Here is a 22,098-nt window from a genome sequence, read left to right on the forward strand (position 1 = left end):
AAACAAATGTGACTTACAATAACACTCTCCTCTTGCACTAGTTTCAAGCTGCTATCTGGGGCACAACATAGACAACAATCTAATGCTCAAGGCACCAAATAACAAATCACAGAAAATGAAAAAATGCATTGTTGCTTATGTCAAGTTATGGCAAGAAAAAGTTCTTCTAGATAAAGTAATATGTTAATGTGCAACAGTCAGTGGGATACACATAGTGCATTAAGTCAAATATGTATAAACAAAGTAGAAACGGCCTCTTAAGTGGCAAGTCCGTATTAAGAGAAAAAACACCAAGTGGAAAGGAAGCATGTGCATGTATAGGTTACAGAAAAATCATAGCTAAGAAAAAAGCAAAGTGTCCTGGATGCATGTTTGTAAAATATTAATTTTGAAAATCCCTGAAAATTTATTAATTCATTCCGATTTTGAGCACCAGTTTTTCAAACCAAGCAAGCCACATTTGTATGTTTCTGGACAGCTGAACACCACCAAACTACAATTACAGTGTTGTTAACATATGTACTATCGTAAGAGGTAATTATTTCTCTGTCCCTCATCTCAGAAGTATGGGAAAGAAAAAGCAAACAAGGCACAGGGCAGGGAAAGAAGAGCAGACAGAGTTAATTCTCACAGTGCAATTGATCCATCATCCTCACATTAGGACTACAGCCAAGTGCCACTGACAATTTCTAATGTCAATTCACAGGTTGCCCCAAAAACTATACATTTAAGAAATCAGACCTGAGAAAATGGGATAAGAAGTTTCGCAGACAAGGACAGCCCATGTCGGGTCAGGGCTGGGGGAGCAAAAAATGAGACAGAAAGATGAACTCTTACAGAAGGGTGCTGGACACTACCTCCATCCCTGAAAGGAAAAGTAATTTGGAGAATTAAAAGACTTCAGCGAAATATCAACAAACTCAGTCTCTGGGGCAAATCCAGGACTGTAGATGCTGTCTCAAGCCTACTATTGGTACACTTGCACTAGTATCTCTGTGTAAGAAAATCCTTTCCTATATCACTTTCTTCCACCATTTCTGCTGTTCACATTCGTTAGTACTCTGAGCTGTAACAAACTACAGAGTTTTCACTTAGCTAAACAAGTGAATTTTAAGATCAATTTGTCAGAACTGTTAAACAGTTTCCATTTAATAAATAAAAACATTATACTGGCTTGTCTTAGTGCAATGGTCTGATTTTGAAAGCCCCCAAGCCATGACTCTCTTCTCTGTCCCCATTTCCCCTTCTGAATCCTGCCAGCTGTTTCTATTGTTTTAAAACCTTTTTCTTTCCCATTTTCTCATCCTCTTCATACAAAGGGCCTACAGAAACCATCTAATTGTTAAAGAATCCACTCCTGAGAACTTTTATCCAAAAGAAAGAAACTATGTAGCAGTCAACTCAGTTATTTATGGGCAATTATCTCATCTTTAAAATAGATACAAGAAAGCAAGCATAACTCTAAAGCAGTTATACTGTTTCTAGAGAAAGCTTGGCTCCCACGTGCAGAATGACTTTCATTAACCTTGCCAGACCTTACCTAGCATCACACTAAGGAGGAAACCTTGCCATAACTCCCTGCACCCTCTTTGCAGAAGAGGGAACACTGGGAAGTGTGGTGAGGCATCCCAAGTGATTCTAGTGTCAACTTGGTACAGCCACAGAGAGACGGACTGTCTCATTCCAGACTGGAAAATCACCCCGATGGCATAGCAAGCAAGGAGATGCAAGTGCCACACTTTAACACAAAGGCTTAACACCTTGGGACAAAGCTGCGTTTTTAACCCAGCCAGCCCTCCCGGAGCACAGCACTGCAGAACTGATGTGATCTCACGCTGCCTACTCTATATATACAGCTGAGCATTGCTACACTGCTCACCTGCTCTCAGACCACCTGTATTCTTCCATTACTTGTAATATTACAGCTACCTAATGCCCTGAGCTATAAAGTATACCCATGCACAGTATACCTAAGTGCATGGGTAGAACTGGACATGAGATAATTATACTAATGATAGGATCAATGTAATTCTAAACAGACCACCATCAAATACAAGAAAAATAACACAACTAACACCTCTTTTTAACCAATAAGGAGTCTGAACTATGGTATTAGGAATAAGACATAGTGAACCCACCTAAACACTGATTTTACAAAAACCCTACAAGAAAATAAAAATGCATAGCTATTCTTTTCAGTTCCTACTCATGCTTGCATACCTGGAAATGAAAAACAACAAACAGCAGTGTCCTAGACCATAGACGTTTGCATTTTAAATAAACTTTGCTGAGCATTTCATAATGAAGTTATGTACAAGATCCGCATTCTTTACAATAAGTTTTAAAGAAACTTCATGCCTATAAGATTAAATCAGCCAATACTTACTTTCAGCAGCCAAAGAGTGTACAATACATCTAGAATTCATGAGACAAGTGTAGAAATTGCTCCTGTTTTGCCTACAGAACATAGAAATAGCCTTATTTAAAGACAACGTCCTATTTTTTTCAATCATTTTGGTAATATCCATCAGTGACAGACAAACACACAGAGAATTCGTTAAATTAGACAGTCTATTTAAGCTATTAAATTAGGTGCTATTTAAGCACCTCTGGCTACCATGCCAAATTTCGGGGGGGGATGTAATGAAAATTTTCAAACTGGAAAGCATGGGAGAACAAATGAGGGGGTCTGCCCTTTCGAAAGAATGCTATTAGTTTGTAATTGTGCTTAATATTACACAATATTTTAAACTGTAACAATATTACATTATCTTTTCTTTACTCAGGATTTCTGTTTGGAGATATTTACAAATTAAAACATACTGTGTACAGTATAACTTCTCAGTTCTTTTTGTGAATTAATCTACACTCAAAAGGTTATTCATATACTTTAAATATATGCATACACTGATATAATACTGCACTTAAGAGCACTCTTGACCAACAGTTTCAATGTGGGGGGCGGGGTGTAAGGATGGAGGGGAATATAAAACCCAACAGAGAAACTGCATATGCAAACTGAACAATAAAATGAGTCATCATGGGTTTTGTTGCCTACAGTAATGAAAGAGTAATGAAGGAACAAAGTAATTCAGATGGGGAAGGGGCAGGTAGCGGGGAAGTACTTCTACCTCCCATAAAGTCAAAGATGAATGCTTTCACATTTGCTTCGCAGAACCTTGAGCTCCAAAGGAATGTATTTAACTGCATAGCCCTGCTCAGTGAACTACACCACACTGCTTCTTGGCCTCTTCTACCTCACCATTAGCATGCCCACAGCCCTGTGAATAGTGAAGTGCTTCCACTAAGTTCTCTAGACTGGATGCACTGGTAAATTCAAAGCATGCATCTGAGCTGGCTTCATGAACTGTCACTTCAGATACCATAAACTTATTTAGATTCAATACTACATAATGAAGGTACTCACCCAAGTAATTTCTTCAGTAGCAATGGCATCTTATAATCACCCCACCCTTCCCAACACTTTATTCTCACCCCAATACTGCCTACTGAGCTGCAGCCACTCTTCTCAAAGGGATGCATGGTAAACTGGATTAAACTGACCAATGATAAATAAAAGCTCACTTTTGTGATTGTTTTCTGAAACACAGATCAGTTTGATGATCCCATCCACATCTGTGGCTTCCTGTACACAACTATAAAGTATTTGTTAGGAACTTGGACCAACACTAGGGAAAAACTAGTACAGACAATTATGCCACAAACAGGCAACGGTTTTATACATCAGTTTGCCCTGGAGTGGCAGGCATGCTCTTTAACTGTAAGCTGTTATCAGATCCGGACAGCATACAGGTCTCTCAGCCTGAGCATATGCACTCTTACTAATGGAGAAATTATTATATATTAAACCCTATCTGAAGTCATCATTGAACTTCTTCAAGCATCTACAAAACTTGGGGTTTAGTTAAAAAAACAAACAAACAAAAAAAACACCAAACAACCCCACCACACCCTTCTATGCTTTTCCTCAGGCAGCAGAATTTAGGACAACTGTCACATTCAACTCAAAAAGCAGAATTTAGCAACAGAAGGAATTAACAAGATTTTTCCGTAAGCCTGCAAAAAATTCAATACTTGTTAGAAAACAAACAAACAAAATATAACACATTTCAAGTATCAAAAATCAATGCATTAAGCTTAGATCTAAAGTTGTTAGCTATCTAAAACCACCTCATAAAAAAACTCAAATCATCTTTTATGTTCAGGATTTTACACAGCACAGTACAACAAAATAATTGTTCAACTGCAGCTAAGTATTTTTCAGCTATGTTAAGCTAAACTTCACTATTTAGAAAGTCTTGGAAATTTACTTTTACTATTTTACTTATGCACCCTAATGCAAAACAAGACAATACTCTCCATGAACCTATCCTAAACCTTTCTAGAGCAAGCAGTTTCCAGTAGACTCTTACCACCTGAAAATAACTATCAATAAAACACATACATATTGCCAGACTTAAGAAAAATTGACTTGAAAGTTAACTATAAATTAATGCTGTAATCTGCCAGATCACTCTCCTTCATTTATACCAAACTTTTTTTAACAGCAGAGAGATTCATCAAAAAACTACGGTCAAGAAGCAAAATTACTCTCTTGGGCTACATAAGAAAAATTGTTCACTGCCATGATTTCAGAGCTGCTAACTATTTCCACATTAAATTATGCAAGCTGCAGGGGTGGGGGTAAGAATTATACTCCCAGCACCTCGAAGGGCTTTTTACCTGTGCTATCAGCAGACACAAAAAAAATATGCTCAGAAGTTTTGTAGTTGCTTGCTACTCTGCTACTCTTTCTGCATTTTCTAAATCAAAATAAAACATGGTTTTCTTTCAAACTTATCTATGTAAAATAGCACATTCTCATTTCCATGGGAAGAAAAATATTCCCAAGGCCACTGTCAGCTTGGGTAGTTCAGATACCAAACCTGACCGACTAACAAAAATCTCTAGCTCTGAAATACAACTGCATAGGAAAGATTAACATAGTTTATTAATAATATTTCACTACAAAAGCAACGACAGCACATTTACTATTTTACAGAATTAGTCACAGAGTAAATGGGAGTAAATGTAGTGTGTTTTTTACTATTCTACACTATAGAAATGTGGTATTTAAAATTTACAGTGCAGTTCAATCTATTTTTAGTCAAGAAATACCTAAAAATACTTATCTATGCTTTAGAATTTACATAATGTTGTTATTCCATATGCTGAAGTTCTGTATCATTAAAGGATGTTTAAATTTAGAGAGAGAACCTACATCAAATGCTACCATCAGTTCAACTACCTTCCTCAAAAGCTATTTGGTGTCAGTTTTACCTGGAAAAGACATCATCCGTCCACTGTATCAGTGGCACCTGATCACTCATTTCCACCTCTACTCAGACTTCTCTACTGTGAGAGCTTAAACGCTTATGATTCTGTTAATCAAACTAGGTCATGTAAAAAAAAAAAAAAATCTGCATGAACAGCCCAGAAAATAAACACACTTAGTTTTTAAATACAATTTTTCAACAAAATCAGCTCCACAAGCTGGTTTGTTCAGCAGCCACATGAATTCTTGAATCAAGACAAGTGAAGGGGGGCAACACTAGGGCAGGAACAAGAGGCAAAGAACTGAAATTGGAGAAGGCAGCTGTTTAGGCTTCAACAGAATTGTCTGTCAAGCCATGTTGTCTCTCTGCCACACAATTTTACCAGTACAGAAAAATTATTCTTAACAACCAGAAACAGGAAACATTTACTAAGCCATCCATGCCAGCTCTGCCACTCTTCAGGCAGATAAATACCAACAGGCTTGTATTGATCTACAAAGGCTTAACCTCTATTGGGCTCTGTTTGGCAGTATCTAAAAGAAATTTATCAGTTCATGAACTGATGTAAGCAGGTAACTCCAAACAGCTCATGTGTCCTTCCTCACTCTGACAGGCTTCAGTGGTTGTGGATCATTGTAGGTTAATAAAACACTCATGATCAACTCTAACGAGATTCCATGTTCTTCAAGAATGTTCTTGGTTATTCAAGAGATGGAAATTGTTATACAAGCTATTGTCAAAGACAAAAATATTAATTTTAACAAACTTAACATAGGGAGGAGAACCATCAACAGCCTCAGATGTACCAACGCCATAACCCCAAACTGAGGAGCAATGTCTGTGTGTGAAAGCAAATGTCCAAATCTCAGAATACTTCCTCTTCCTCCCCCTCAAGTTAGCAGAAAAAACCTGGTTTGCAAGTAGAACTAAAAGCCTGTGTTTCAATTGCAGTGTGGGTAACAACCACATCCAAGACATTTTACTGTCAACCCTAACACCAATACAGACTGATGACAGCTGTAGACTTTCCAGGTAACTTGGCTGCGCCAAAAGCAGAAGGTCTGCTGCTATAAATAGGCATGCTTTTATTATGAGCAGTCTCATCACTATCCTATTTTTGTGATAGTTAGTTCCTTGCAGTTACTATTTGCAACACTAAAATACATTTCAGTTAGTGGAATCCCTTCAAAAGTAGTAGTCTGTCACTACAACTACAATATTGTGGGGTTTTTTATGTATCACCAACAAACTGTTTGCCTCCACTGGAACACAGTTGTCAAATTCAAGGCCAGTGCACTCTCTCCTCCCTGACATAATCAGTGGTTACTAGTGTATTAACAGTTACCCAACAGAATTTAACTTTGAAGAACAACATTTCAACTTAAACAAAACTAAGCAGAACATTCACTTGCCTATTTGCTTTTGGAAGCTGATGACAAATACATCCTAAGGTACTTCTCAATTAGGACTGGGAAAGGAAGTGGGAACTTAAAATGGCATATATTTCCTCTCTTCATTGTCTATCTACACTACTTCAGCATCTCAGATAGAATTTACATGGCAAATATAATAAATGTGATTGAGGTAATCTGTTACATCAAATCAGATCTTTTCTGTACTCAAAAGAAGCAGAGTTTCCTAGCTGGATCAAAATTGCTCATGCTGGCCTGATAAGCACCCAAACTGGCAGGGAAGAGGAGGAACGATGCAACCAGAGTCAAGGGAAAAGAGCAAAGCCTCTCCCTGTTAATGTCAGCATACTGTTAGAGCATATCATCCACTTGCCTTAGACTAGAACACTTATCTTCCGTACCATATAAAACATACTATTCACACAGTGTAATTTTTTTTTTCTTCACAAGACTTCGCACAATCAAAGCAGTTAATGTGGCAAACTACTTCTGTACAAGTAGCTTTCAAGAAGTGTGTTTCCTGCTATCTCTAGATCAACTAAAGATTGCTCTGAAAAGATGTAGTGAGTGGCAAAACAACAGGAGCAGCCATTTGTAACTTATGTAGACAAGTTACCAGTACAAGACAAATATAGACATCTGTAACAAACCTGTAACAAAGTGTAGGTTTGTTCAATTCAGTTCTGCCTCATACATCCCATTACAGCCATTCACAACAACAGCATGTATACAAATCAATGGTTAACAATGATTATTTTCCATTTCCTATTATTAGTACAAGTCTAAGACTTCAAGATAAGTTCTATTTATTCTTAACAAATATTTACGAATACTACATGTAGACTCCCAAAGTCCTAAACACTCTTTAAAACATGTGTCATGTTCTTCCCTGTTTCTGGGCCTTATCAAAATTGGACAAGTCACTTCAAGAATTTCAACCAATACATAAAAGAATTCATTCCCTGAACAGTGTGCTTTCTTACACAAATCAGAGCTAAACCCAGACAATCACAGCAGTTGAGCACTATTCTAGCCCTTCCACTGAGACATGCTAATCTATGCTAAATGAAAGTACAAGAGGCAACAGACAAAACTCAGCAAGGGATTTCATTTCAATATAGGGAGAAAATTCTTCACAGTGAGTGCAGTCCAGTGTAGGAATGCATTAAGCAGAGAGGTGCTAGAATCTCTGTTCTTGAAAACATTTTAAAAGTGGTCTGGAAAAGACCATTTCAGTGTTGGCCATGCCTGAGCGGGAGACTGGATCAGATGACCTCTAGATGTACCTGCCAACCTAAACTATACTACAAGTCAATACAACTCTGAACTGGGACTGCCATCTCAAAACCAAGGATCATGCTATTTTTAAAGCTGATCTATGGAGCTTGTTTGCCTTTTAAATTCCAGTTTAATATTTCAGAAGATGAAAACATTCACCACTGCATTCTAAAATTCTTGGTATTTCAATCAGCTACAGGTACAATTTGGAAAACACCACTACTAAGGGAAAAATAATCTGTGAATTAAAAGGCTTAAGAGCTTAATCAGACTGAACGCTTCACTTCAGTGTGTAATCACCAACTGTTCTAATCAGTAGAAACACTTGTTATGTTACAGCCTCCTTTAACAACTTCATCAACTAGTGAGTTCACACACTCCTTCCCACTACTATTCCATGTATTTGTTCATTTCAAAGAGGCCTTCTCTGCTTAACAGTACAGTTGGAGCCTTCAGTTCTACCTCTTAGAAATCATAATTTAAAAAGACAGATCGGAAAGCTCTTCACTAATTAAGAATGTAGTCTAGAGTGCTACATACTCTCCATAAACTTACCATTATGTTTAAAATTAAAAAAAAAAAAAAAAAAAAACACACAAACATAAAAGGGCTGTTTTTCCAAATTAGTTGTCGTCTTATCCTGATAGGGTTCTGCTTCTCTTACAGCCCAGCCTTTGTGCCTTTAAAGTGTCTCTTTTCAGACCTTTTACTTTCTGTCATTTAAGTGACTACAGCCTTACCTTGCACATGGTATATTTAAGATCTGATCTCTACCCTGGAACATTAAATGGTTGGGTGGGTTTTGGCAGGGGTTTTTTTCAGACTTCAATTTCACTTTTTCATTTTTAAATAAACTTAAACACATTCTAGAAGATATCAATAAGCAAGTCAAGCAGTACACATGGTCATGATAACCAACTACTCTATGACCTGCTTCCCTGCAACTCAAGAGATGTGCTTCCTCAATTATTTCTTCCCAAGCACAATGGGTTTTGGGCCTTGTTACTATCCCAGCAGCTCCTTAAGTTAATAGCTCCCAATTGATACTTCTGGATATTCAAGATTACTGAGATGCTTTTCTGTATATTTTGAGTAAGAATTTCAGTTTCTTTCAAAAGAGGCTTAAAAAAAATAAAAAAAATAAAATCACTGTTTTGTGGCAAATTCACACTTGGTCATCCCATGCTACCTTGATCAAGATGTCTATCATAAACAACATAACTGTACACACCCTTTTCTCTTACAGCTATATGAATGGCTATCAGTGAACTAAGAGTATTTTCATGACATACTTAATCCAATCAAACTACTTATTTGTAGTAGTACTACCACCAAACTATTATTAGCTGTAATGACTGTATTTTTATCTGCAGTATTATTCCCCAAACTAAAACTAGTTTGAGTGGTTACTAAATTATTGTTAACATAGGCAATGCCTTGTATCTGAGCTAATCAATGTAATCAGAATTTCTTCTAAATGGCTGATTTTTAGCTCTCCTATGATAACAAGACTGATGCATCCTTCTGCATGCATACTCTATGGTAACTTCTGATGCAAATGACAAATATAAACCAAATGTGACATGGCTTACAGATCACTAAGTTATGTATGTTTTCTGCAACATTCATGAAGGACTGCAAGTGCTTTGGCATTATGAAAAGCTGCAGTGTGAACTCACACTTTATTTATTTAAAAAAATATCAGGGAAGTCATGAAAAACAAAAACAATTATTAGGGAGAAACACCACTTAGAGCTGCAGATGCTGATGTATCAACAGATTGCAGCAGTTCCATACTCAAGCAATGCCATTGCAGCTAACCACAATTCAGAAGACTCACTGCCATACCTGCTCTCTGCTCCAGTATGTAACATAATTACATACACTACTTTGTAGTAGCTACAATCCTGCATTTTACCCTGAGATGTTGCTAGGGAATGTTCCTATCTTAGATATAAGGAACTCTAACCTTCAGTCCAATTTCCAGATTTGGTAGGAGTCTCTGTTTTCCCTCCCCATACTTAACTCCTGACTTCTGCTTGCCTTGATCACAACATCTACTTTCCTTCATCTATTATTTTTTCTAGTCTGTTTTTAACAATTAAATGAATCTCTTCAAACACAGTTTCTCATTACTGCCCGAACATAGCAGACAAAAACCGTATGGAGGACCAGACAGCTTTGACTTCCAAGCATCACCCCTACTTTATGCTGGCATTACTACAAAAAGAAGCACTTTCACCTGCCACTTGTTCCTGCACCTGTGCTATCATTTCCCTCCTGACAGCATGAGCATTTTTGCAGCCAGACACTGACAGAAGCAAGGAAATCCTCTGGCTAAATATACCTTGCTACTTTTGACTGAAGAAAAGTGAGCATCCAGTCACTCTGTCCCCACCTAAAGACACTGTGAACTATGGCCTTAGATTTTCAATTTTCAGCTCCTTGTGAGAGTGCTAAATGCCTAAGCCTGCAGATCAATTTCTGGATGTGCTCAGTTCATACTGAAACTCACACCACTTATTATTTGAAAAGCTCACCTCGTGTAGTAAATCAGAGCAGTTCAGTTACTGACACACAAGACAGGAGGGAAACAAGTCAACACTAGGGCTCACAGAACTCACATTTTCTTCAATCATGCTCCCCATCTGATTTTAAAAAAAATAAATATTAATTTGCCTCCCATGGTATTTTATTTCTTGCTTTCTCCCCTAACAGTTCATTCACATAGATAGTTTAACACTATGTTGTTTGAATATTCTTTTCAGAAGTTTCTACCGCCATTACAAACTGACCAGGCAGATATTAGAAGCTCCCAACTCTTTACCAAGGACAAGGAGGAAAGAAATGGAAGAATGAGGAGTCAAGCAGTTCTTGGATATTAAAGAGAAAGGAGTACTTCACTCCCTTTTCCTTCCTGGAAAAACATGAGGAATATTAATTTATCTTCTTGCTGTTGCTACAGTAGAATTTTTTATTTTTCTGGGTTAGAAAACTATCAAAGCAAAGCAAATAACCAGGTATTCAACATCCCTTACCCTACCTACCAGCATGTTAAAATCTTTGCAACTCAAGAGTTTATAAGTAACTCAGACCTTCCAGAAGCACTTCAGAAAATATAGCCAAAATTCTCTGTGGTTCTTAATATCAAAAATAATTTAAAACTATCTGCTTCAAAAAATTAAATAATAAAAAAGAAGAAAAAAAGCAAGAACTCACCTGGTCTTGACAAAATCCCCCAATCATTTTAAGTTTTTTGGCACTAACTATAGGTTGATTAAACATGAAGCACCTGAGTAAGATCCAACAACAGAACTGTTCTAGAAAACAAGCTTATTTCAGATTTTCTACTAGCCATAAAGAAGGAGGGCATCAGTTTGATGACTTCTTTTTTCCTAATAGTACACTGCCTTTGGATTTATTTTTACATTATCTCATTCTGTGGGAGTCCTTCATTTAGAACGTTTACTTGTCAAGAAACAATGGTATGGGTACTTCTCAGAGTTTCATTCTCTTCAGTAGAGAAAAATAAGAGTTATGTCTTTTAATAACAAAATAAGATTTCAATACAAATAATTAGATTTCCAATACATTTCCTTAAACAAATACAAGAGCAGAACAAAAAAAGTAACGTAGCATAATTTTTTTTCAGTCCTTAAAAGATAAATCCTTAACAGAGTGTTCAATCAGTCTGTAAGTTGCAAGCCTGCAACTTTCAGAGGTATTCTTCCCTTCAAAAATTAAGTTCTTTCTCTGTATCCCTACAGCTTCAGGATTTAGAGAAACAAAACCAGATATGAAATAATTACTGAACACCATGTAAGAAGTAAGAAAGAAAAATTTTCTAAATTCCCTATATTATTGCTTTCTTCCAGTACATTTCAACATTTGATACTTTTAGAAAAATACTTTTTTGCAAATAAAAATAACAAGCTCAAGTAGTCATCCACTTGGGTGGGGAAAAGGGGAAGAGAGAATGGGGAGATCATAACCAAGTATTTTATATCAAAGATCAAAGCAAAATTGCCACTAACTGAAATCAGCTGACATCTCACTTCAGTTTGGGCAACATCAGCAAAACACTGTGTAGCAGGTAATGCAACTATTTACTTTTTACTTGGATATCTGCATGTACAAATACTTTTAACCATATTTGCATGTGTGAGTAAGACTATTTGGATCAAAAAACAAATAAAACATTTTAAAACTCCAAACAGCAGAACAGCAACATAAAGTTTCAAGCCCGATTTTGATCATGCTTTTTACAAGTCACCTTTAAAACCATCCCACGTTTCTTACATAAGACCAAGCATAGCTATTTTTCAGGAGAAAGTAAAGTTTTATGCATAAAACTTGAACTTCACCTTTGAGTTGTTCAAATACGTACCTCCGAATTTCTCCCTTCACACTCATTCACAGATGCCCAGAGGAGTTACATGACTCCCACACACATTGCAAATAACCTCCATTGCCTAACACCTCCATCTCTTAAAATTTAGCTTTTTGATATCCTGAATAAATCTGGCAGAAAAAGTAACACTTGCTGGGAACACTTAAGGCATGTCTCCACAAGCAAAATAATTTAGGGTGTGAATTTGAAGTGCACTGACTATTCCACCCGAACTTGTTTTGTGGACACACCTTTTTTTTACTCTAAAACTCTAAAATAGCCACAGGTTCTTCAGCTCAAGCCACACACACAAAAGCAACCCATACTCCATACCAGAAAAACCCTGCCACAAAACAATTAAGCATTTCAATAGCCATTCCATACTTCTTTCCCTGCATAGGCAAATAGCCTAAACTTTGAAAGACGTTACACTTCTGTGTATGCAGAATTTATCTTAGAACAGTCTGACAAATTTTGGAGCTGAAATGGTATTTGCCAAATGTCTGAAAAATTCCAAAATGAGCTTCAAATGATGAAAGCAACAATAAGAGTTATTTACACAACTCCCATTTTAAAGTCCTCAAAATAACTGGGTCTAATGTATGGCATCCCTATTCTATAAGGTATGTGGGGATTAATCTAATCAGCACATTAGATTAAATGTTGTTTATAGAGGGAAAAAACAGAGACACTACTTTTCCAGAAGCTTGATTTAATTGAGAAAAATAATGAGAAACAGTTTGTCTTAAAAAACAAAACGAAAAAAAAAGCCAAAACAAAAATCCAACAAACCAACCCAAAAAACTCTACCACCCTCCAGTGGAAAAAAAATCAGCTCCCTTAGGTTGTGGAAGAGAATTACAAATAGTAAGGCTTTGGGACCAATTATGTCTCCCAGTTTCAAAGCAGTGATGGATTGAACACCAGTAATGGTAAAACTGTTTAAGAACAAAAAAAAACATATGTCAATCTCTTCTTCCAATAGTTAAACAGTAGATTTAACTTTGCACTAAACACATTAGTAATAAATACTCACTAGAAACATGGCACAAACTAGGGGACATATAGCTGGAAGAAGTTATCAACAAAGGACAGATTTTATCCTGTCCCTGGTTATAAATTGTATAGTTAAAAGAGAGACAATAATAACAATTATTTTAATCCATTTGCCATAGCGCAGTTTCACAGGTAAATCAAGCATCTGTAACACACATCTGTCTGATTTCTGACAGAAGCAGCAAACTGAATTCCATCTCTAGAATTTTCTATCTTACTAGTAAAAAATGAAATCACACAACTACACACCAAAAATATAAAGCCTGCCAGATCCGCTCACACTAAGAAACATGGAAAGGAAACCAGCTCACATTAAAAAAAATAAAAATTATATATGAGTCGTAAGGTTTGAGTTTCCTTCTTTTTGAATACTTTGTTTCTTTAAATTACATCTGATGGCTTTGGGATTTAAACCGAATATGCAGGCTGTGAAAAAGAGAACGCATGGCAGGAAAAACTGAACCAACCACGTAAAAGGCAGAATGGGAAGGAGCCAGATACAACAAAAACTGACAAAGGGAAATAGGCCTGGTTCTAGATTAAAAAGTAATTTAAAAATATAAAGAAATCATACCCTCCTATAAAGATTTATTTTCAGTTCACATCTTAGAAAGCCCAGGATGTGGACCGCAATTTGTACTACTTTGCTTGCATAATTACACATACGACGTCATTTAAGCAGGCACCATATGCAAATATAAAAAAAAGAAAACTAATAGCAAATTCTGAAGTTCTTCTGCAATTACGTATCAAGGAAGTCTTTATTTGCACACAGTAAGGCATCATATTTACCTCATTTGTTAATGAAATTGTATATATCCAAATTAGAAGCTTTGGAAGTACTACGTGACATTTTCAAGCAAATGACAATACTGTGCTGATCCACTCACATCATTACATTGTTATTTTTATCCACAGAATTCAGAACATGCACAGTATCTATCTAGATTTCCAAAGAGCCTTCTAGCCTTAAAAGTACTACTGATTTTACCATAAGAAAGGAAGTATAGTATGCATTATAAATCATTCCAAGACAACAGTATTTTTACAAACTGAGCACAATTATTGAAAAATCCTATATGCAGACTTCAGCCAGGTAGCCAAAAGATTCCTAAAATAAGGGCATGACCCACATTAATGGGGGGGGGTTACAATGTTTTCTGGACACAGCAGGGACATGAACAGACATCCTCTTCTCTCCCAATATTTTTTTAAATTACAAATAAATCAAGTCTGATCATGTCAATGAAGTCTGTGTTTAAATAATCAGTTATATATTTAAGAATTCCTTTCTTTTTTACTATTTTTAAAAGAAGCTTAATTTGTCAATATTATATGCAAATTATACTTTTCAGTCTTCCTATTAGAAGTTGCTTCTACCCAAGTTTAGTAGTGTTACTTTATCTTTTTAATTCAGAATACATATTCCGACTATAACATTGGAGGTAGTTTTCTCATTTCCACTGAGAATCCAGACCTCAAGTCCACAGTCTGACACATCTTAGTGGAAATCTAGGTGTACAACTAGAAAAAGCCTGTAACAATCAAACTACCTACTATTACCAGTTACAGAAAGCAGCATTGTCACTACCATGTTTTAGAAAGCTTCACTGTTTCTTGTTTGGAGCTCAATAGAACCTACTCCCTCCTCCAACAAATTTCACTCTTTAGTTTCACCTCACCCATAAAGAGACACACACAGCACCATCCCAAAGTCATCAGCTGATCTCTCTGAGAAGAGATAGAATACCTATTTAATAATTCTGTACATTGTTTTCCTTTTAGTCTTTAGCTCAAGAAAACTCTTGGGCATATACTCAGAGCTAAAAAACAAACCCAAGCACTCTGCTAAATTGTAACCAATGTTTTATCATTCCCCTGTGAAACACCTCTCCCTGTTTTGCATCTACTTTATACAAGGTTTTTCTTTGTCTCACCTTTCTTCCTCCCAGACATAGCCACTTAGCTGAAGTTATCACTTAAACTATGTCAGTACTGGAGTAACTCATCCATTTAAAGATTGACTTAGCCATTCTAGAACAGTTGTACAAGTCATATACATAGATGCAAAATGTATAGATACAGACAGCATAGATGCTGTCTTCCATCAGACACCATTTCAATGAGCCCAGCACTGCTCTCCACGGATCTATCTTACTGATAGTATGAACAGAAGGTTGGTAGCAGCTTTAACATTAAAATAAACCTCCTGTCACTGTCCTACAGCTTCTGTTAACAGGGGTCTTGTTTCCTAATGTAAGTGTTATTCAAACACCTCATCAAATCATTAAGAATTATATTTACAGTACATAGTCAATTTCCTCCACTTTTTTAAAAATCTGGTAAACTGAATTTTGCTTGGATAGGTAATTCTGTAAAGATAACCTACTTGACTCGGTCAAATTCCTTGCTTAGCAAAGGCCAGGTCCTGTTCCTGAGATTTTCAGCATCCCTGCTGGGGAAAACTTTATTCTTGCTTAAGTTTCACAGATACTTCTCAAGTCAGCTAAAACACACCTGTAAGCACTAACTGTAGAATTACAGAACTTTCAGATTACAGCCAACACTAAAGTTTCCCACAGCACTTTTACTCAAATACAACATAAAGCAAACATTTATTAAATATGCCTTCTGTCAGTAGTGCAGCCATTTTTAAAAATAAATCTCATTGTTCAATCACATGAATATAGTGCTGTCATCTAAAATTGTTCAATTTTAACATTATAGCTGTGAACTTATTAAAATGTATACTTTACATACACAGCTAAAGAAGCTGAATCTCCTTGTGAATGGTGGTGACAACAACTTTTTTTTTTTATACTAATTTTGAGAGGAATTTTAGAATGCACCAACTTTTCTGGGAACATTGTTGGAGTGCACTAGATACTAGATATAGCTTATTCTGACATAAGCTGCTTTACAGAAAATGGCAGTTAGCTTGCACTCTCTTTCTATAGAATACAGTTAGTGCATTCAATAATGCACTACAAAAATTCCCTTCTCGCTAAGCCAAAGTTTCTTTGCAGGTAAGCAGCAGTGCAGGAACATATTTACATTTCACCTATGAATGTTGCAATGTTACAAAACAAACAAAAATCCACTTGAGTCCATATCTTCAACAAAATCACCATATTTCAGCTTGCTGGCAATTCTAGCAAGAGAGGAAAAAAATACAGCAAGGAAAAAAACAATTGAGCTTGAATTTCAAGTCTCTGGCCTAAGTTTATACACTACTACTTTAGCTCATTTTAAACTGAGCAAAGACGTTTTATGACATTTTGACAATGCAGATTTTCAGTGTCTGTCACTTTTCAGAGTGAAATGATATATTAAAAAAAAACTCTGAAAAAAATTTTTTTTTTTCCTAATTTTTGTCCTAATTAGAATCTTGAATTCTTCCAAAGTTCCAGACAAAAAGAGCTGTTGGCACCTCATGGAACATTTTACTGTTACAGATTTCTCCACAGGTTAACTTTATTACTTTCATCTCTCATGTAGACAGAGGAAGGAAAAAAAATTTTTTTTTTTTCTTCTCTTTTCTTTTTGGTAAAGGAAACTCCACAACAAGAAATGTAACAGTTTTAATGTAACAACCTTAAAGCCAGCACTGGATAAAGCATTAGCTCTCGAAGTTAAAAACACTCAACGCGTCACACAAAACTTTTGAGTCCTATCTCCTAACAGACTGGAAGCATGCTTTCTGAAAGACTCTCTAGATCTTAAATACTCACATTTTAATAACCTAAAGTGAGAGTAGCTATAGTACACTATGTACAAGTAATACCCTTCCGAAGATGCTTTATTGTTACCACAAATAAACATTCCCCGGACTCTCAATTTGATATAGACACTGGGGACAAACAAAGAATGACCTTTAAATTTTTATAAATCACATAATGAACCTGAATGTGCCAACCCCTAAAACAAGATGAACCTATCTATGAGGAAATCCCAATTTATAAGTGAAGATTACTTCAAAAATGCTGGTAAAACTCTTCACTGAAATCTGTATTAGTAAGAACTAGACTCATAATAGCTGAAAGTACAGTTGCTAGACTCAAACAAAGATGAACCTATTCTGCAACAATTAAACAACCTTGTTCAAACTGTTACATGCTTCTTATTAGAGAGAACAAGAATCTCAACTTCCAGCTCCATAGTTAGAAAAACCAAGAGTTTTCTCTAGCTCAAGTAAAATAAGGATAGTGCTTTCTAAATTAGAAATAAGTATCTTGAGTAATGTCCAAGTTTATCATCCCATTCCTGCCGCACCTATGCGCGGACTGCTTTTCTTTTGCCTGCTAATAACAATTTCTGAATCACCATGAATACCTGTTAAAGACATATGTGTGATGCCACAACACACCAATTTCTTCATCTTTATCCTATCACACACGTGTTGCTCGGGGACAGCTCTGCCCAGTACCCTCCTCCACACGTCCCAGATACCCTAGTTTTAGACAGCTCTGTATACCTGTGCTTGGCGACATGCGATCCAAACCCCAGCGCTTCCAGCTCCCTACGAACTTTCCCGCAGCGCTCTGGAAGACCAGGATCGCCCAGTGCCCTTAAACGCTTAGGAAGTTCGCCGGAGCCGCCGCCAGACTCATGTACCCCCTCCAGCTCCCTCCCTGAACCAGGAACCCTCCAAGGCCAGGCGCGGCATCCCGAAGGGCAGCCGGCCCCCAAACCACCGCGGGTTTCCAGGGCGCTAGGGTGCGGGCGAGCGGCCCGGGGCGCGCTCAGCCTCCCCGCCCGGCTCGCCCCGCCGAGCGCCAGCTTCCGGGAGGCTGAGAGCACCCGGGCCCAGAGGGGACCCGTCCGAGCCTCCCGGGAGCCTGCCTCGGCGCGGGGGGACAGCGTTGTGCCGCTCTCCCCGCCGGGGGGGACACACGGATCTCTCCGCCGGGCGCTCCCAGACCTTCCCCGGCGTACGTTAGGCACACACATACCTCCCCTTCGCCCCTTCAGTCCAACTGTGCCTGAAGCGGCCGCCGCCGCATACAGTCGGCAGGAACGGGGAGGAGGGGAAGGAAATCGCCGGCTCTTCCCCGTTCTTCCTCTCCCCGCACAGCGCGGGCCCCCCACCCTTGGAGAGAGGGGGGGGGGCGTGGGTACGACGAGGTCGCCCGCCCCCCACCCCCACCCCAGCTCGGGGCTGCTCTCCGCCGAGCGGGGGTCGGAACGGGAACCGTCGGCTGGGCTGGACGGAGCCAACTTAGACAAAGGGCACTTCAGACTCCATGTCTCTCCCCTCCAGCTGTCACCGGCCGGGAGCGCGCCTGTCTCGCCGCCGGGCGCCCGCCCCCCCACGCCACCCGCCGCGCCCGCGGGAAGGGGACGGGAGGCGGCTGCTCCTCGGAGCCATCGCCGCCGCCCCCCCCCCCGCCCCCTCCCCTCTCCTCTCCTCTCGCGCCCTCCTCCCCTCCCCCCATTACAAAGGGAGCCGGTTATAAATAGCCGCTCCCGGCGCCAACGCCTCAAGCCCGCGAGGTGTCGCTCGCTCGCTCACTCACCCGCCCCCCCTCCCCGGCCTCGCGCCGCCGCTACCGCCCCGCCGCCGCCGCTGCCGCCGCCGCCAGGTCCGCGCCGCGCCGCTCCGCTCTGCTCGCTCTCTTCCCTCCCCTCAGCCTCCGGCTGCCGGATTCACCCTCCCGGACCGAGCGCCAAACGCGACGGCCCAATCGGCATCGCGCTCATTGGCGAGCGCCGAGCGCCGCCTCGATTGGATGGACGCGGACGGGGCCTCCGGCGCCAATCAGGCGCGAGGGGCGGGGCGAGGGGCGTGAGCTTGCTCCCCACGTGCGGGCGGGGGGGGAAGGGAGGGGTGGGAGAACTCTTTGTTCTCGCGCTGCCGGCGGGGGGCTGGGGGGTCCGCGCTTCTCTCTCCCGCCTCCTGCCCCCGGCCCGGCGCCTTCCGTGCCCCGGTTCCCCCCTCACCGAGAGCGGGACCGGGGACGGGTGCACGGCGGGCCGGCGAGGCTTGAAACTCTCTGCCGCCTCACGGGGGGGGGGAGGGAGGAGAAAGGAGGGAGGCGAGAGGATTGGCGGGCACCGGGAGGGAGCGCGGGGCGCAGCCCGGGGAGGGGCCGCGCTGCTCGGCGCTGCCGAGTTTGAATCAGTTCGAAAGTGGGAGCTCTAACGGTTTTAACAGTCCCGCCGCCGCCGCTGCGCGCGCTAGGGAGGGGGCAGCCCTGTGGGAGAGGCGCGGGGCCCGCTGAGCGAGAGCGAGGGAGGGGAGGGGGAGGGAGGGAGGGAGGGAACGTCTGATGCGGGCGGCGGGGGCCAGGTAGCCGCTCCCCTCGGTCGGCCCCGCTCCTCGCCTGTTGCTTGCCCGGCGGGCAGGGTGGCTCTCCCCGCCGGCTCGCCCTCCGCCCGCCTCGGCGGTCCGCCCCCCGCCTCGCGGCGCCACATCGAAGGGGTCGCGGCCGGCTCCGGGCCGAGGCCGAGGGCGGCCTGCGACGCCCCGCGGCCCCCCCCCACGCACCCCGGCGGGCCTCCTCGCCGCTCCCCGGGGCCCCAGCCTCCCCGTCCCGGCGGATGTCGGCTGGCTGAGTCACTTTCCAGAGTTGCGTGATGCGCCCTCGTGTCGTGTCGTTTGACCTTTGCTTACCCAAACTTTACTGGCATCTGCCCTTTTTTGCGCATCGTGCCGTTCCCCTCGGCTTTCTCTGCCTTGCTGCTCCGCATCCAGAGTGGTTTCTCCGCTGTCAAACCCCTGCCCTACCCTGTCGCAGAAGGGTAATACAGCGGCAGCAAAGTGTCCACATCAGGCCTGGATTGTGTTGCTTGTTACTGGCTGTCTCCAGCCTCTAAGGTTGCCATCGTTTTCCCTCATTTCTAATCTGTGAGCCGTGCTCATCAATCTTGTTGCCAGGGTTGTGTTTAAACCTTGAGGATTTGTGCTCCTTTAGTCCATTGTCATCTCACTCCTTGGTCACTCCAGCAGTTCTTCATCTTCAGCGGTGAAAAATAAAATTGCAAAGATGTTTTCTAATAGGTACTTTGGCCATCCTGTGTGACTATATCCCTTTCCTGCACATCCCACACCACACACTGCTTCCAAGGAGCACTGGAGTGTGAGCCGCATCCTTGCTTCCACAGTCTATTCCTGTCATCCTCCCTTACCAAATACCAGCTCCTCTCTCCCTTGCGAATACCTTGGTACATCTTTGGGGTCAAAGCTCCAGAAATGAGCAGGGGTCACTTTAACGAGGTCCTGAGTGATAAAAGCCTCTTGTGGGGGAAATAAATCACAAGCACAATTTCATTCCCAAATCATGCAGTTGGCTTACATGTCAAATGAGGCTTGGTGTTCCTCTACTTAAAGGTGATGTGCTTGTGTGCTTCTATAGTCTCTGTCTTTCTATGTGTAAGTACTTAAAATTCGTGAACTTCATCGCATATTGAACTTGCAATGAGATCTTAGGAGTGGGCATTCCTACACTGTATGTACTTTCTTTACCTCATGGCCTTGAAAAGGGATTTCTACTAGTAGGCAATTTTTATTTCTAAATCTCTGTGGTTTTGTGAGTTAAGAGCAAAACATGTGCAGCAGAAATTATTTCCTCTTATGGTTACATGTCATAGGGTGGTAGATTGCCATACCCTTCCTCTAATTCTAGTGGAGTGGCTGACAATTGGAAAGATTGTCTTAAAATTATCACATTTGCAAAACATCAGTCATTTCTGGAAATTCAGCTATTGTAATCTGTTCTGCCCCAAGATGGCTGCCACCACCAAAATGGCTACCCAGTCCCTTCACAACTTAGAATTTGTAATTTATTTTGGTTGTTAGAGTTGCACTTCATGGGATCTGGTTTTAGTCAGCAAGTGTAAATAATCACCACAAAATAAGCATTGGGTAACTTAATATAAAGAGGTACAATCAGCTACAAGGTAGAAGAATCTGCGTTGTAGAATCTACCCTGTGAACTAGACCTCAGCACAAATCGCTTTGTTTTTCTCTCTTGCACAGAAGATTATTCATCTGTTATACCTGAAACTAATGCTTACTAGAAAATTAAACACATTTTGAATTGAGGTGTTCTTTCTCCTTTGCACTGTAGCAAAACAATCTTTCCACCAAGGCTCAATTCTATGCTCTTAAAGTGATGAACTCCTTAATGAGGAACTCCATTAGGCGCCGATTTTCCGACCAGTAGTCGTTCAGGCTGTCTCAAACAGTCAGGAGAATTCTAGCAGCACATGGCAGTTTAATGTTGCAATGAGTTCTGTACAGACTTTCTGTTTTCACAGAGTAAGCCACCCAGATGGTTTTCTGTTTCTGTGTTTTCGTGGTTAAAGAACACCTATTTGAACAAGGATCTGCTTTATGCAGAGACATTCAGACCAGATCTTTAGGCAAAAATAGTACAAAAATTTTTGAAAGAATTACAAAATCTGGTATTTTGAGGAGTCATTCTGAAAGGAGTGACTTCTGATGGCAGCATGTAATAGTGCTTTTGAGAAAAGTAGCTAACGTTGAAGAAATATATATGTGTTACTTGACAATGAAAATAAAATCAGACTCAGGAAAAAAGTATCAGATTTGGTTTAGACCCTTCTGGAATTGTTGAAAGCTTTTGCCTTTTTTTATAGCTAACACATGTAGAAGAGCTTTTTC

General features: G+C 40.4%; 1 protein-coding gene across 2 annotated transcripts in view; it reads right to left on the minus strand.

Annotated features, from left to right (window-relative positions):
• Positions 1 to 19,007, minus strand: part of EZH2 (enhancer of zeste 2 polycomb repressive complex 2 subunit) — a 50,768-nt gene extending 31,761 nt beyond the window's left edge. Inside the window, exon 1 of one of the 2 annotated variants that reach the window (XM_075054813.1) lies at positions 18,989 to 19,007. The gene's annotated coding sequence lies outside the window, so the exon portion shown is untranslated. Of the gene's footprint in view, positions 1 to 2,386; positions 2,414 to 18,988 lie in introns of those variants that run through there. The other variant, XM_075054824.1, reaches the window with a different exon arrangement.
• Between the last annotated feature and the right edge of the window lie 3,091 nt (positions 19,008 to 22,098).

This window comes from Buteo buteo, chromosome 2 (genome assembly GCF_964188355.1).
Source record: "Buteo buteo chromosome 2, bButBut1.hap1.1, whole genome shotgun sequence".
NCBI lineage: Eukaryota > Metazoa > Chordata > Aves > Accipitriformes > Accipitridae > Buteo > Buteo buteo.